The sequence below is a fragment of the Ursus maritimus genome, unplaced genomic scaffold, assembly GCF_017311325.1.
Source record: "Ursus maritimus isolate PB19 unplaced genomic scaffold, ASM1731132v1 scaffold_5, whole genome shotgun sequence".
Taxonomy (NCBI): domain Eukaryota; kingdom Metazoa; phylum Chordata; class Mammalia; order Carnivora; family Ursidae; genus Ursus; species Ursus maritimus.
The window spans coordinates 85,153,803-85,172,377 of NW_024426663.1; positions in this window are offsets into that span (position 1 = coordinate 85,153,803).

Genomic DNA, 18,575 nt, shown 5'->3' on the forward strand with positions numbered 1-18,575 from the left:
GTTCATTGTTGATATATATGTACGTTATTTCTATATGTTGATTTTTTCTCTTGAAAAACATTTTCACTTCAAAGATTTTTTCTACCACTTTTTTTTCAAAGTCTATAGGATGAACCACGAGAGACTATGGACTCTGGGAAACAAACTAAGGGCTTCGAGGGGGGGGATGGGATAGGCTAGTGATGGGTATTAAGGAGGGTGCATATTGCATGGTGCACTGGGTGTTATATGCATGTAATGAACCATGGAACTTTACATCAAAAACTAGGGATGTACTGTATGGTAACTAACATAATATAATAAAAATATTATTATTTTAAAAAAGTCTATAGGATGTTCTAGTATGATTATTTACAAAGAGACAATTATAATTCCTCCTTTCCATTTTTTTCTTTCCTGATGGCTCCAGCTAGGACTTTCTCTATTTCTTTATAAGAGTGTTGGATGTGGACACTCTTGTCTTGTTCCTGAACTTATGAGAAAAAAATTCAATATTTCATCAACAGATATATATCATTTGCATGATTGTAATGTATAGCCTTTATTATGTTGCAATATGTCCCCTCCTTTCCCAGTTAGATTAGAGTTTTTATCATGAAAGGATATTGAATTTTGTTAAATGATGTTTCTGCATCAGTTGAGATATTTATATAATATTTATCCTTTATTCTGTTAATGTTCTGTATCACATTCAGTTATTTGACTGTGTTGTATCATCTTTACATCAGAGGGATAAAGCCTACTTGATCATAATTTATAATCCTTTTAATGTGCTGTATGTTGAATTAAGCTTGCTTATATTTTATTGAGAATTATTGCATATATTCATCTGGGATATTGGCCTGTAATTTTTTTTTCTTGTAGAGTTTTATCTTGCTTTGTTATAGGGCTAATGCTGGCCTAATAAAATATGACTGGAAGTCTTTCCTCTCATGAAATTCTTTGAACAGATTAAGAAAGATGAGCATTATTCCTTCTATACATATTAGGTAGAACTCCCCAGTGAAGTCATATGTTTTTTTCTTGGTATGGAAAATATTTTATTAAATCCAGTCTCATAACCTGTTATTTCTCTATTTTTTTATTTCACTATAATTAGCCAACACATAGTACATCATTAGTTTCAGATATAGACTTCAGTAATTCATCAGTTGCATATAACACCCAGTGCTCAACATATCATGTGTTCTCCTTAATGCCCATCACCCAGTTACACTAACCCCCCATCCACCTCCCCTCCAGCAACCTCAATTTCTTTCCCATAGTTGAGTCTCTTATGTTTTGTCACTCTCTATGATTTCTTCCCATTTCTTTTTCCATCCATTCCCCTATTATCCTCTGAGCTGTTTCTTATATTCCTCATATAACTGAAACCATATAATGATTGTTTTTCTCTGATTGACTTATTTTGCTCAGCATAACATTTTTCACAGAGTTGAAACAAATAATCTAAAATTTGTATGGAACCAGAAAAGACCCCGAATAGCCAAGGGAATGATGAAAAAGAAAATGAAAGCTGGGGGCATCAAAATGCCTGACTTCAAGATGTATTACAAAGCTGTGATTATCAAGACATCATAGTACTGGCACAAATACAGACACATAGATCAATGGAATAGAATAGAGAGCTCAGAAATGGACCCTCAACTCTATGGTCAACTAGTCTTTGACAAAGCAAGAAAGAATATCCAATGGAAAAAAAGACAATTCTTTAACATGTGGTATTGGGAAATCTGGACAGCCACATGCAGAAGAAGGAAACTGGACCATTTTCTTACACCATACACAAAAATAAACCGAAATGGATGAAAGACCTAAATGTGAGACAGGAATCCATCAAAATCTTAGAGGAGAACAGAGGCAGCAACCTATTTGACTTTGACCACAGTAACTTCTCAATAGATATATCTCCAAAGGCAAGGGAAACAAAACCAAATATTAACTATTGGGACTTCATCAAGATGAAAAGCTTTTGCACAGCAAAGGAAACAGTCAACAAAACTAAAAGGCAACCTGCAGAATGGGAGAATATATTTACAAAGGACATAACAGATAAAAGGCTGGTATCCAAGATCTACAAAGAACTTCTCAAACTCAGCCTCCCAAAACAAATAATCCAGTAAATAAATGAGAAGACATGAACAGACACTTCTCCAAAGAAGACATACAAATGGCTAACAGACACATGAAAAAAATGTTCAACATCACTGTCCATCTGCTTGGATTTGGAAAATATTCCCCAAACTGCACACACAGACTCAGCAAAAGATGGAATCCTTATTGATTCAAGGTATTTAAACACAACCTCTGATCAATCACTGACCTAAGAGTGTGTTGTTTTTATTTTTTTATTTTTTATAATAATTTTTTTATTATATTAGTCACCATACAGTACATCCCTGGTTTTTGATATAAAGTTCAATGATTCATTAGTTGTGTAATGATTCATTAGTTGTGTATAACACCCAGTGCACCATGCAATACATGCCCTCCTTATTACCCATCACCAGCCTATCCCATTCCCCCACTCCCCTCCCCTCTGAAGACCTTAGTTTGTTTCTCAGAGTCCAAAGAGTGTGTTGGTTTTAAAACAACTCAAAGAATTAAAGAAAAGTATGATGACAGTGATTCATCAAATAGAAAACACAGACAAAGAGAAGTAAGTCAGAGAAAGATAAATACCATATGATCTCCCTTACATGTGGAATTTAAGAAACAAAACAAATGAGCAAAGGGGAAAAAAAGACAAACCAAGAAACAGACTCTTAACTATAGAGAACAAACAGATGGTTATCAGAGAAGAGGTGGGTGGAGAGTGACTGAAATAGGTGATTGGGATTAAAGAGTACACTTTTAAAAAATATATACATGGGCGCCTAGGTGGCTCTGTCAGTGGAGCATGTGACTCAGGGTTGTGAGTTCAAACCCAATGTTGGGTGTAGAAATTACTTTAAAAAATAAAATAAAATCTTCAGAGGTGCCTGGGTGGCTCAGTCAGTTAAGCATCTACCTTTGGCCCAGGTCATGATCTCAGGGTCCTGGGATCAAGCCCAATATCGGGTTCCCTGCTCAGTGGGGAGTCTGCTTCTCCCCCTTCTTCTGCCTCTCTCCTTGCTTCTGTGCACATGCTCACTGTCTCTCAAATAAATAAAATCTTAAAAAAAATCACTAGCTAACAGGGAAATACAAATCAAAACCAAAATGAGATACTACCTTATGCCAGTTAGAATGACCAAAACTAACAAGACAGGAAAAAATAAGTATTGCTGAGGATGTGGAGAATGAGGATCCCTCTTACACTGTTGGTGGGAATGCAATCTGGGATAACCACTCTGCTCTGGAAAACAGTATGGAGGTTCCCCAAGACTTTAAAAATAGAGCTACCCTATGACCCAGTAACTGCACTACTAGGTATTTAACCAAAAGATACAGATGTAGTAAAAAGAAGGGGCACAGGCCCCCCAATGTTCATAGCAGCAATGTTCACAATAGCCAAAATGTGGAAGGAACTGAGATGTCCTTCAACAGACTAATAGATAAAGAAGACGTGGTACACATATACAATGGAATATTACTCAGCCACCAGAAAAGATGAATACCCACCATTTGCATCGACATGGATGGAACTGGAGGTGATTATGCTAAGTGAAGTAAGTGAAGCCGAGAAAGACAATTACCATATGGTTCCACTTATATGTGGAACATAAGGAATAGAGCAGAGAACCATAGGGGAAGGGAGGGAAAACTGAATGGGAAGAAATCAGAGAGGGAGACAAACCATGAAAGACTCTGGACTTGGGAAACAAACTGAGAGTTATAGAAGGGAAGACAGTAGGGGGATGTGGTGACCAGGTGATGGGTATTAAGGAGGGCATGTGTTGGGATGACCATTTGGTGTTATACACAACTAATGAATGGTTGAACACTAGAACAAAAACTTATGATATACTGTATGTTGGCTAACTGAACATAATAAAAAATAATAATAAATGAAGATTATTTTGAATAAATCAATCCCTAATAATATCAAAAAAGAAAACCAGAAGGTGGAGATAATATTTGGTGTCTTGTGAGTTCTCATTGGATAGGGACTGAATCTCATTTGAATATATCTGTCTCTGCAAAGTTTCTCTGAGACCCCTGATAATGAAAATGAAAGAAATTGCATGGAAATGAAACTAAATTGCCCTAATCAAGATATTCAGTGGAATTTGCCCCATGCAATCAATATTGCAGTTAAGGCTGTAAAGGTTCTTTATAATGATTAATAGACAAGAATGGGGTCAATACCCACTTGTACTTGTCCACACTCATACATGGAAAACTTGATCAGCATGTTCTGATCAGAAGGTACATTGAGCTTGGTACTAAGAATCACTATTTGTGAGTATAAAGTCTATTAAGAAGTAATTTAATGGAATAATACTCAAAAGAAAAAGGTGAATGGAAACAATGCATGTGGACATCACCAAGAATGATTCTTTGTTCTGCAAGAAAATAAAAAAGTCTAGCCTATAGTACTCTGCAGTAAATTAACATGGAATATAGAGTCAGAACATGAGTCAAAATCTGTCAGATATTTGGAACCCACATGACAAAGGAGAATTAATTGTTTTCAATGTCCCCGTGTGTTAGGTAAGATTGATAATCTGTATCTAATGCAGTTGTTGTAAGAATAAGCAACTCTCTGAGAAGTACTCTGTAAGCAGGTAATAACAATATGTAATGTGTAAATACAGCTTTCCCACTAAAATCAGGAGCAACATAATATTACTACTTTCCAGGCTTTTGATGTATTTAATATTCTTCTCAGGTAAATTCCCAAACTCAAGACATAGTAACAAACCATATAATTATTGGAAACAAGAGATAAATGAAGTGGTACTTTTAGCTGATTGTATTGTGTCCCCAGTTTTTAAATTTATTTTTTATTTCATTTTTGGTTAATTGCATGTAGCTAACATACAATGTTATATTACTTTCAGGTGTAGGATATAGTGATTCAACAATTCAATATATTAGCCAGCGCTCATCAGGATAAGTGTATTCTTAATTCCCTTCACCTATTTCTTCCTTCCCCCCAACAATTTCCCTTCTGGTCACTACCAGTTTCTTCTCTATAGCCAAGGGTCTATGATATGTCCCTTGCTTTCCCCTGTATTTATTTGTTTCTGAAATTCAACATATGAGGGAAATCATATGGTATTTGTCTTTTCCTGGCTAACTTATTTCACCTAGCCTTTTGCTTTCTACATCCAACCAAGTTATAAGAGACTAACTTTTGTTCTTTTCATGACTGAATGATATTCCATTGAATATACACACCATTTCTTCATTATCCATTCATCTATCAATGGACTTTGGGTGGCTTCCATAATTTAGCTATTATAAGTAATTCTGAAATAAACACAGGAGTGCCTATATCCTTCTGAATCAGTCATTTTGTACTTTTGTGTAAATACCCATTAGTGCAATTACTGGATTGCTTTTCATTTTTTGAAGAACATCCATACTGTCTTCCACAGTGGCTGCACCATTTTGCATCCCCACCAGCACTATCATGGGGTTCCACTTTCTCCACATCCTCACCAACACTTTTTGCTTTTGTTTTCCATTTTAGCCATTCTGACAAGTGTGAGGTGATATTTCATTGTAGTTTTGATTTGTATTTCCCTGATGATGAGTGATGTTGAGCATCTTTTCATGTGTCTGTTGGCCATCTGGATGTCTTCTATGGAGAAATGTCTTCTCATGTCTTCTGCCTGTTTCTTAAATTGGATATATATATATACATTATATAAATATTATAATTATAATATAATATATATAATATAATATAATATATAATATATATAATATAAATAATATAATATAATATAATATATTGATGTTGTTGAGTTGTGTAAGTTCTTTATATATTTTAGATATATATATTTTAGATAATTATCCTTTATCAGAAATGACATTTGCAAATATCTCCTCCTAGTCAGTAAACTCCCTTTAGTGTTGTTGGTTGTTTCCTTTGCTGTACAGAAACATTTTGTTTTGATATATTCCCAAAAGTTTATTTTCACTTTTGTTTCCCTTGCCTCAGAAGACATATCTAGAAAGGTGTTGTTACAGCCAACGATAAAGACATTACCTCCTGTGCTCCTGTGCTCCCATTCAGGACTTCTATGGTTTCAGTCATCATATTTAGGTCCTTGGTACATTTTAAGTTTATTTCTATTTATGGTTTAAGAAAATATCCGGTTTCATTCCTTTGCGGTACCTGTCCAGTTTTCCCAAGACCATTTGTTGAAGGAACTCTCTTTTTCCCAATGCATATTTTCCTTCCTTCATTGAAGATTAATCCACCATATGTAATCATGGGTTTGTTTATGGGCTTTCTGTACTGTTCTATTGATGTCTGTGTTGTGTGTGTGTGTGTGTGTGTGTGTGTGTGTGTGTGCATGCCTGCCAGTATCATACTATGTTGATTACTACAGTTTTCTAATGTAACTTGACATCTCCAATTGTGATGCCTCCAACATTATTTATCTTTTTCAAAATTGCTTTGGCTATTCAGGGTATTTTGTGGTTCCATACAAATATTAGAATTGTTTGTTCTAGTTCTTTAATTGATATTGGCATATTGATGGGGATTCCATTGAATCTGTAGATTGTTTTGGGTAGTGTGGACATTTGAATAATATTTGTTATTTCAATTTATGAGCATGAAATGTCTTTCCATTTGTTTGTGCATTTTTCAATTTATTTTCCCAATGTTTTATTGTTTCCATTGTACATGTCCTTCATCTCTTTGGTTAAGTTCATTCCTTTATTTTGCTACCACACTTCTACCTCATCAAGAAAATCCCTCCTGAATTTTGGTTTATTGTATAAACAATTTCCAATGGACCACATTTTTTATTGATTCAGCAATCTCAATGGTACTTATTCTGATTATACTATTAGTTTCTAATTTTTGCATTTATTTAGTATACAATATGGGCCAGCTTTTGTATAGATACATCCCCAGGACCTCAGTTGGAAGAGAAATAGATGTGCCATCCTGTATACTCTGCTGGAATTCCTCCCTGAAGGCAAATAAATGACCCAGGAGTCCATGGGTGAACAATTATTGAAAATATCAAGATATTTTGGCAGAGGCCAAACACGATGAAGATGTACTCACCAAGACAAAGATTTCTATAAATATGAGTTCCACAAATAAAACAGCCTTTTTTTGTGAAACGTAAAACTACCATTTTGTGGTTTCTGAAAGTTCTGGGATATGAGAGTTATGTCTCTAATGGGAAATGATTCAAGAGAAAAATGGGAGGAAACCCCATAGAACCCTCATAGAAAAACTTAATTCTGACCTTGTCTTTTTTTTTCCTGAAAAACAAAAAATTATCCAGAACTGCACAGCATTTCTGGTTTCTATTCTATACAGTGGTGAGACTACAGGTTTAAAAAATGTGGCAGGGTATTTTGCTGTTCTTGGACACTAGCTTAATCATTGTTCTTATATTGAGTTACCATTTTGGAAGCAATTGTATCCTACACTAACATGAGGTATCTCAGAATTTGTGACATATTTTATAACCACCTTGTAACTTTCCATAGTCCCTGTATTTATACATATGCTACTCACACATGATAGTCTTCTCACTCTCCAATTAGAAATAGGAAAGAATTATATATGAGTTAGAGAAAGATAGCACCAGTTTAAGAGGAAACAAAAGTTGATGAGACATATTTAATTCATTATAGAACCTTAGGAAATGCCACACTTGGAGGCCAACATAGACATTTTAGCCTAAGCTGTCCCAGTGGGACATGGCTGCTCCAACTGGTTGCAGTAGTGAAGCTGGTACTGCTCATTCTGGCACAGAAGCTGGAGCTACATTCTCTGTCAATGTGGTATGTGCATGTTACTCTCTTACCACAGTCTTCAGAAAGAATTTCATTCCAGGCTTCATCTTCACATTGCCAGTTTTGCTTTATTTTGTTTTGTTTTTCTTTCTAAATAAGGTGTTTTTGTTGTTGTTATTTTAATGTAGGGGCACATTGCAAATACATAAATCATAAATAACAGTTCAATGAGTTTTTCAAAAAGGGGAAACAATCTTATAAGCACCAGCCATATCAAGAAACAGACCTTACCCACCTTCCAGAGTTCCCTTTGCATGCCCTCCTGTTGCAATGCCCTAGAAATATAACTGTTGTCCACCAAATACAAAGCAAAACACCTTTTCCAAGGTAATTGTAAAGGAGAGTTCCCTGTCACTAACTGTGACAATGCATTCTCACACGAATGTGAATGATTGGAGAACATGGCTAATACATGAGCAGGATAACTGCAAGAGAAACTGGGAAAAAATAGGCTCTTGATTCCCTCTTGGAGAGGCATAGACAAATGTGCTGAGAAGCCGCACTTACAGGAAGAGTTTTCAAAATTATATGGCAGTGAAGACAAAAATAAATATAAACTTCAAAAATAGGAAAATAATCACTAATTTGTACACGTGAAACTAAAATAACACTATGTAAACTATATTATAATTTAAAAAAATAATAAAATCTATAAAATCTATTTATAATAGCTGTTCATTATTTTTCTTTAATTCTTTATATCCATAGTATAAAGATGTGGAGGTAGTTGATTAATTGTCTCCAACTTAATGTTAATTAAATATTGTATGGAAGGCATTTTCACTATTCACTCCAGTGCTTTGGGGGAATATTGCTATAATAATGCTGATAACCTTAAATGTAAAATTAGAAAACGAATGAAATAAAATAACCTGTTTACCAGGCTCTTGGCATTAGACTGCTAATATTCAGGTCTATATTATTGTTTCTCCATTGGAGCTGGCTACTTGTAACTGATAACATGAAAAGATGTTATCTTTCAGAGTATTCAAAGGAACTGAATTTGAACATTTCTGTGTTCAAAGTGGAACACTGGAAAATTATAGTGAGGAGTCAGTCCATGGAGCTTGTGAGACTGATGGCTTCCTCCTTAGTATTCATCTCCTTCCCTGGGAGATTATTAGAATTCACTAACAGACTATGTCAGGTTTGGCCATGAAGTTTGTTTTGGCCAATAAAATGGGAGCAAAGATCAATGATTGGCAAATAATCAGCGTGTTTATTGGACCAAATTCTCTTCTCTCAGCCATATCAACCAGGAAGGTCCAGGTAGGTGCTACTCAGTCAGAATGAGGATGAAATTCCAGTGGTAACAAAACCCTCAGATGGTTCATAATGGATTTGCCTATAAAAGTAAAATAATCTTTATAACATGCCACTGAGAAATAAAGGTTGTTATATCAACATCAAATAGCTTTTCTGACTAATGTTTTACTCATTTGTCAACACAGAAATTTGCCAAGGGGTTATCTAGGTCTTATATTATTAAAAAAGCAGTTACACTCTAACCTGAACTGCTAACTTGGAGATTTTAAATATATATACCTTATAGCTTTCACAAGAAAGTACAGATAATGGTAACATTTTTTCTCAGCCAAAACTGTATGGAAATCTGCATCATCTTACTAAACTAGCAGTGTCCTCAGAGTTGAACTTACTAGAGGAAGTGAAACTGGCCTTACATTACTTAGGTGTCTATCTGGAGCACAGGACAGAAAATATTCTGGCAGATTTTCAGAAGCACCATGAGTAATTATATCCATAGAACCATATTTATTTGAATGCCCTCTGTTCTCGAACAGAAACGATGGGTGGATGATTTACTTCTGCTTATTAGCAGATCCTTGGGAAATTCAGGTTATTAAAAGTAACTTGGCTTCAAGGTTATGGTTACAGTCTATAAGTTGCCTTCACTTCTCTTATAAAGGTGATGTCATTGAAACATTTAAGTAGCATGTTTCATCTATAATTCCCCGTCTTGCTCACCTGTTCCTGGAATTTCAGTTTTCAAGGCTTTTAAAATTCCTAATAACAATGTCTGTCAGTGTTTACAATACTTGGATAGTGAACCCTAGATTGGGTGTCTAAGCTTCAGGGACTCTGTCAGAGGTAAGAGGCTTTCATCAAACCCAGAGAACAGCTATACACATTCTTTCCAAATACAAGAAAAGAAATAAGTACTTGTATGTCCAGTGATACTGGGTTTTCATCTTCTATTTCCAAGAGGAATAGCCTTGAATATAATCACATCTTTGAGCTAGGACTCAGTGCTCTCAAAATTCCGGTGTTGTTTCTGATGTCCAGTCTTGAAAAGTGTGTATATTCAAAGGCTGCCAGGTGTTCAGTTGTGAGGCTATTTCCACAATCTGCCCTGAATTTTGGAGCTGCATTGATAGCACCAACATAGAAGACAGAAAAATCAGCCTCCTTCCTCACTGGCACCATGGGTTTAAGATTTTGGAATCATGTGGAAAGGTGCATCTAGCTCAGTTTAGGTAGTGATTTATCCAGCTAAATAGAGCATTTAGGTTCAGTAAGACTAAAATAATCTGATCATTAAGATTTCATATTGACTTGCCTACATGACTCAGTCAGAAGAACATGCAACTCTTGGGGCAGGAGATTGAGCCCCGTGTTGTATATAGAGATAACCAAAAAATTAATAAACTTAAAAAAATCATATCAGCAAATATTTTTGAATCACACATATCCAATCATACACAAATTAAAGTAAACATGCCTTGAAGTTATAATTTCATAGCCTGTGTCTCTCAATTATTTTTTATTGAAGTATAAATAACAGACAATGTTATATTCATTGCAGATATATTTTACAATGATTCAACAAGTCTATACATTACTCCGTGCTCAGAAAGATAGGTGTACTCTTAATCCCTTTTATCTATTTTACTTATCAGCCCATCCATCTCCCCTCAAACACCAATAAAAGTTGTTGTTTTTCCTGTATTTAAGAGTCCGGTTTATTGTTTGTCTCTTTTTATTTGTTTATTTGTTCGGTTACTTAAATTCCACAGAGGAGTGAAATCATATGGTATTTGTCTTTTGTTCTGACTGATTTATTTCCTTTTGCATTATACCCTCTAAAGCCATCCATGTTGTCGCAAATGTAAAGATCTCATTTATTTTATGTTTAAGTAACATCCCATTGTGTGTATGCATATACACCACAAATTTATCCATACATTTATTGAATGACAGTTGGCCTGCTTCCAGACCTTGGCCATTGTAATAATGCTGTAATAAACAAAGGGGTGCTTATATCTTTTCAAATTTGTGTTTCTGGTTTTTTGGTGTAAATAGCCAGTAATGAAATTACTGGATCATGTGGTAATTCTATTTTTATTTTTTTGAGCAACCTCCATACTCTTCCCTCATATTTGTATTCATATTAATTGTAAATAAGGGTTCCCTTGTTTCCACATCCTCACCAACACTATTTCTTGGGTTTTTACTTTCGCCATTCTAGCGGGTGTAATGCGATATTGTGACTTTGACTTGCATTTTCCTGGTGATTAAGGTTGTTAAGCATCTTTTCATATGTCTCTTAGCCATCTGTATGTCTTCTTTGTCAAAATGTCTATTCAGTACCTCTTCCCATTTTTTATTGGAGCTTTTGGGTTGTATAATTTCTTTATGTATTTTGATATTAACTCCTTCTCAGATATATATTTGCAAATATCTTCTCCTGTTTAGTAGGTTGCCTTTATGTTTTGTTGATGGCTTTCTTTGCTGTGCAGAGCTTTTTATTTTGATGTAGTCCCAATAGTTTAATTTTGTTTTGTTTATCTTGCCTGAGGACACATATCTAGAAAAATGTTTCTATTTTCAATGCCAAAGAAATCACCAGGCCTGTGTTCTTCTACAGGTTTTCTGCTTCCATTCTCACATGAAGATCTTTAATCCAATTTGAGTCTATTTTTGTGTATGGTGTAAGAATGTGGTCCAGCTTCATTCTTTTGGGTGGTGCTGCCCAGTTTTCCTAGCACCATTTGTTGAAGAGACTGTTTTCCATTGTATATTATTGCTTCCTTTATCATAGATTAATTGACCATATCAAGATGGTTCATTTCTGGACTCTCCATTTTGTTCTATTGACCTATGGCTCTACATTTGTGGCAGTACCATACTGTTTTTTTTTTTAAGATTTTATTTATTTATTTGACAGGATAGAGACAGCCAGCGAGAGAGGGAACACAAGCAGGGGGAGTGGGAGAGGAAGAAGCAGGCTCATAGCGGAGGAGCCTGATGTGGGGCTCGATCCCATAACGCCGGGATCACGCCCTGAGCCGAAGGCAGACGCTTAACCGCTGTGCCACCCAGGCACCCCAGTACCATACTGTTTTGATTATTACAGCATTTTATTGTATCTAGAAACCTTTAATTGTGATACCTCAACTTTGTTCTTTCTCAGGATGGTTGTGGCTATTCAAGTTCTTTTCTGGTTTCATGAAAATGGTGTTATTTGCTCTAATTTTGTGGAAAGTTTTGGTGTTTTGATAGGGGTTAAATTAAATCTGTAGATTGCTTTGGGTAGTATGGACATTTTAACAATATTGATTCTCCCACTCCATGAGCATGGAATATCTTTCCATTAATTTATGTCACCTTCAATTTATCATCAGTATTTTATAGGTTTCAGAGAACAGGTCTTTCATCACTTTGGTTGAGTTTATTTCTAGGTAGTTAATTCTGGTTGGTGCATGGATAAATATAATTTTCTTCATTTCTCTTTCTGTTAAATCATTTTTCGTGTACAGAAATGCAAGATTTCTGTGTCCTAATTTGGTATCCTGTGACTTTACTAAATGTGTGTATTGGTTACAGTAGTTTATTTGGTGACATCTCAAGGAATTTCAATATGTAGCATCCTGTCATCTGCACATAGTGACAGTATTACTTCCTTATGAATTTGGATGCCATCTTTTCTCTCTCTTGTCTGCCTTCTGTGGCTAGGAGTTCCAGTATTATGCTGAATAAAAGTGGTGAGAGTGGACATCCTTGATTTTTCCCTTATCTTAGAGGAAAAGCTCTAAATTTTCCATCATTGAGATGATGTCAGCTCTGGGTTTTTCACATATGTCCTTTATTATGCTGAGGTGTGTTTTGTCTAAACCTCCTTTGTTGAGAGTTTTTTTTTAACACAAATGGATGTTGTACACTGTTAAAACATTTTTCTGCATCTGTTGAGATAATCATATATGTTTCCTTCTTTTTTTTATTGCTAATGTGATATATCATGTTGATTGATTTGCAAATATTGAACCATCTTTGAGTACCTGGAATAAATCTCACTTGATCATAGTTAACGATTTTTGAAACATATTTTTAGATTTGGTCTGCTAATATTTTGTTGAAGATTTTTACATCTATGTTCATCAGGGATATCCTCCAGCAATTTTTTTTTCTTTAGTGTTTTATCTGGTTTTTAGACAGGATATAGCTGGCTTTGTACAATGAGTTTGGAAGCTCTCCTCCCTCTTCTTTTTGTGGAATAGTTTGAGAAGAATACAATTATTCCATCTTGAAATGTTTGGTAGAATGTACTTGTAAAGCTATTTGGTCCTGGAATTTTGTTTATTGGGCACTTTTGGATTATTGATTCAATTTCATTGTTATTAATCAGTGTATTCATATTTCTATTTCTTTATAATTTGGTATTGGAAGGTTGTATGTTTTAAGTATTTTCCATTTCTTCTAGGTTGTCAATTTTTGGCATATACTTTTTTTTAATGTTTTTTTATTACATTTTGTTAGTCACCATACAGTACATCCCTGGTTTCTGATGCAAGGTTCGATGAGTCATTAGTTGCGTATAACACCCAGTGCACCATGCAATATGTGCCCTCCTTACTACCCATCACCAGTCTATCCCATTCCCCCACCCCCTCCCCTCTGAAGCCCTCAGTTTGTTTCTCAGAGTCCATAGTCTCTCATGCTTCATTACCCCTTCTGATTACCCCCCCTTTCTTTATCCCTTCTTCCCCTACCACTGGAAGCCTTTCCCTTAAGATCAGGAACACGACGAGGATGCCCACTCTCGCCACTATTATTCAACATAGTACTGGCATATACTTTTTATAGTATTCTCATATAATCTTTTTTATTTCTCTGGTGTTGGTTGTTATTTCTCCTACTTTATTTCTGTTTTTATTTATTCAAGTCCTTATCTCTCTCTCTCTTCTCTACCCTAAACTCTCTTTCTCTTTCTTTCAATGAATAAGATTAAAGGATTATCAACTTCATTTATGTTTTCATAGAATGAGTTCATGCCTTCATTGTTCTGTTTTACTATTATTGTTAAGCTCTATTTCACTTCTTTCTACTCTAATCTTGATTATTTCCTCTCTGTGTTGGTTTGTAGCTTTGTTTATTCTTTGTTTTCTAGCTCCTTTACCTGTAAGGTTACACTGTTTATTTGAAGTTTTTCTTGGTCCTTGAGGGAAGACTATTGCTATAATCTTCCCTCTTATAACAATTTTTGCTGTTAAAGATTTTGGACAGTTGTGTTTTCATTTTCATGTTTATCCATGTATTTTTTTAAATTTACTCTTTGACTTTTTGGTTGACCCATTGATTATTTGGTAGCATGTTACTTATCCTGCATGTACGTGTTCTTTCCTGATTTTTTTTAATTTGATTTCCAGTTTCATATTGTTGTGGTAGAAAAAAATGCATGATGTGATTTCAGTCTTTTTTTGACCTGAGACCTGATTTGTGGCCTAAAATATGCTCTGTTTTAAAGAATGTTCCATGTTCATTTGAAAACAATGTATATTCTGCTGTTTTTGAATGGAATGTTCTCAATATCTCTTTTAAGTTCATCTGATCCAATGTGTCATTTAAAGACTCTCTTTCCTTCTTGATTTTCTCTTTGAATAATCTTTTCATTTATGGAAGTGGGTGTTAAAGTACCCTGCTATTATTGGATTACTGTCAATTCACTTATGTCTATTCATAGCTGCTTTATATATATATATATGACAGGTTTTTTTTATGTACACCAATGTTAGGTGCATAAATATTTACAACCACAATGCCCTGTTTGGTTGTTCCTTTGATTACTATGTAGTATTCTAATTTGTCTCCTGTTATAGTCTTTGTTTTAAGATCTATCTTGTACAATATGTGTATTCTTACACTAGCTTTCTTTTTGCTTCCATTTGCATGGTACCTGTTTTTCCAACTCTTAACCTTCAATCTGCAAGTGTCTATGTTTGAAATGAGTCTACTTTAGAGAGCACATGAATGGGTCTTACTTTTTTTTTAATCCATTTTGCCACCCTATGTCTCTTAGTTGTAGCACTTAATCTATTTCCCTTTAAGTTAATTGTTGATAGGTATGTACTTTTTCCATTTTGTCAGTAGTTTTTGGTTGTTTTGTGGTTCTTCTATGTTCCTTTCTTCTCTTTCTCTCTTCCTTTACAGTTTGATGGATTCTTTAGTGTCATGTTTGGATTCCTTTTCCTTTGTGTGCGTATATTTATATAGGTTTTTTATTTGGTTTCCATTAGCTCATATAAAACACTTTATGCATACAGCAGTTAATATAAAGCTGAATGTCACTTAAATTTGAAACCATTCTAAAAGCACTAAATTTTTATTGTTCCTCCTACATTTTGTGAATATGATCTCATAATTTACATCCTTTGATTTTTTGAATCTTTGACCAATTTTTATAAATATAATTGATCTTAATGTGTTTATGTTATATAGCATTTACCAGGGAAACGTTCTTTCATCTTTTTCTTACTCCTGATTATGGCATTTCTTTACCACCCAATGAATTCCTACTAATGTTTCTTATATGGCTGGCTTAGTTGTGGTAAACTCCTTTAGCTTTTGTTTGTCTCATAAACTCATTATCTCTCCGTCTATACTGAATAAACACTTTGCTGGGTCAAGTATTCTTGGTTGCAAGTTGGGTTTTTATGTTTGTTTGTTTTATTTTCCCTTTCCCTGCTTTGAATATATCATGCCATTCTCTTCTGACTTGTAAAGTTTCTGTTAAAGAATTAGCTGATAACCTTATGGGGTTTCTTTTGTATGTCACTATTTTCTGTGCTCTCACTCCCTTTAAAATTCTCTCATTACTACATTTTGCCATTTTAATACTCTGGCTCTTGGATTGGACCTCCTTGGGTTAATTTCGTTGGAAGATCTCTGAGCTTCCTTTGTCTGGATATGTGCTACCTTCATCAAATTAGAAAATTTTTAGCTATTATTTCTTCAAATACATTCTATGTCCCCTTCTCTCTCTTTTCTCTCTCTGGGATTCCTATAAGGTGAATGTTATTATGCTTGATGATGTCACTGAATTCCCTTAATATGTTCTCATTTTTATTATTCTTTTATTCCTTTTGCTGTTGAGCTTGGATGCTTTCCATGACCATATCCTCTACCTCCTCTAAACTGCTATTGATTCCCTCTGGTGTACTTTTTTTTTTTTTTACCTCAGTTCTTGAGGTCTCCATATATAATTGGAGATATATTTATATCTGCAATATATTTATATGAATTATAATTGCTTCCTGAATGTCTCACTAAGATCATCCACTGTTTTCTGAAGTTCATTGAGTATATTTTGTCTATGACTTTGAATTCTTTATCACGCATATAATTTATCTCTGTTTTATGTAGCTTGTTCACTCTTTTTGTCCTGGTATTTATTTGGTCATGTTACTCTGTCTCCTCATTTTGTCTGATTCTGTGTTTATTTCTGTGTCTTAGGAAAGGCAGCTATCTGTCCTGATCTTGCAATGTGTGGCCTTATGATGAAAAGTTCTTGTGCTGCCTTTTAGTTTACCAGAATCAGGTGTTTCAGGGGTGTCACTTATGTGTGTTTTGCACCTCGCTGTTGCAACTGAGCTGCCTGTGTTTTCAGTCCATTTTCTGCAATAGCCCACTTTGTCTTCTATGGTGCACCAAGCCAGATTTAGTCTCTGTTGTATTAAGGGGACAGTTTGGGGCTATTGTAGGCTTATAGTAGGGTGGTTTCAGCAGTCAGACCAAATGAATGTCCTCAATCCATCTGCCAGCACTGCAGTCACACTGGCCTGCAGTTTTCTCTCCCTGTGCTCCCCCTGGGAAATCTTCATTAGTGGCCTGGGCCTGTCAGCAGATAGATATCTACCCCTAGTCTGTCTGTTGAAGCTGCAGTCTCACTGAACTTCATTCAGGGCTCTCTCCATAGGGCTGCCATCTGAGAGGTTTCTGCTGTTGCACAGAACCAGCAGCCAGACTAGATGCCTGTCCTTCATCTGTCTCTGGAAATCCAGAGGCCCTGAGTACCAGGGTATTCTCTACCCTGCAACCTATAAGGTTTGGCTACTGGGACTTCAAATACACTGGTGTGTGAATGTTATTTTCTTTCTCTCAAGGGCAGGAGTCACTTTAGAATGACACTGGTCCCTGTCAGTGTTGCTTGCAGGGTGTGTCAGGCAGGAGTTATTTTGAATGGAAGCCCATTCAGTGGGCCAGTTGGAATGGAGTTGATCCACAGAAGAATAAGGGCATGGGACATATGTTGTCAGAAAGATGGGTGGTTTTAGAAGGTAGGGGAGTGGGGGGACGGGGTAAAAGGGTGATGGGTATTAAGGAGAGCACATGCTGTGATGAGCACTAGGTGTTATATGTAACAAATTATTGAACACACACGCACACACACACACAAGTAATGATGAGTATAAATAACCTTTCTGGATATCTGTAGTGATTCTAATGTGATATAAAAATATCTTTTATTTTTATTAATGTTAAAGACACAGGTTCTACTAATATTTCATTGATCATTCATGTGAATGCTAAATTTCAGTTGGAAGTGAATGAAAATAAAGATGCCTTTCCCCTTTAAAAAAAATAGGTAGACGATGTTTATGCTGATCCCTACAAGTGTCTGGCTATTTAAGCTGGGGAAAGAGTAAGAGAAATGGAACCTACCAGGTCTTTTATTAACAGAGGAGTGTTCTCAAAGTCCCTGCACCTCTAGCACACATTCTGAGATTTGTAAATGAATCCCTTTATGAATACCCCAGACTTTTATGCACCTACTGCTTCTATGCTGTATCTTGGCAGGGTTGTATGTTATACCATCTCCTTAAGTGCAGTTTTCTATTGCCTTCCAGCTCATCCAGAACTCGATCTACTGATTTTTAAAGTACTCAGAGTTAAGCTCTGCTGATTGTAAAAACTCACAGTGTTAGGCTCCACTGGTTTTCAAAGCCAAGTGTGAAGATGACTCATTTTCCCACTGTGGGTCCCCAGTGACTGGGGTGTGTGATGTGGTTCTGATCCTCTCAATTCTCCATGCTTGTGGTATCTCTCCAATTCACGGTTAGTCTAGTCAAGGGTTCCCAGCCATATCTCCATATCCCCTATTCTTTTCAATGTGACTTCTCTATGATTAACTGTGGGATGTCTGATCTGCCAGGCTTTGCATCATTACTGAGTTAAGTTGCAATGATGTGTCTGTTATCTCAGTGTGTCCATGGAATGAGGTAAGCTTAGGATCCTCCTACTCAGCTATCTTCCCAAACTTGCTGACCTAGATATCCTAAAACTTTCTACACTCTTCTTTGTTGTTGTTCTCAGTGAGGTTAGTCCTTATAAAATTTTATTTAAAAATACAATAATACATG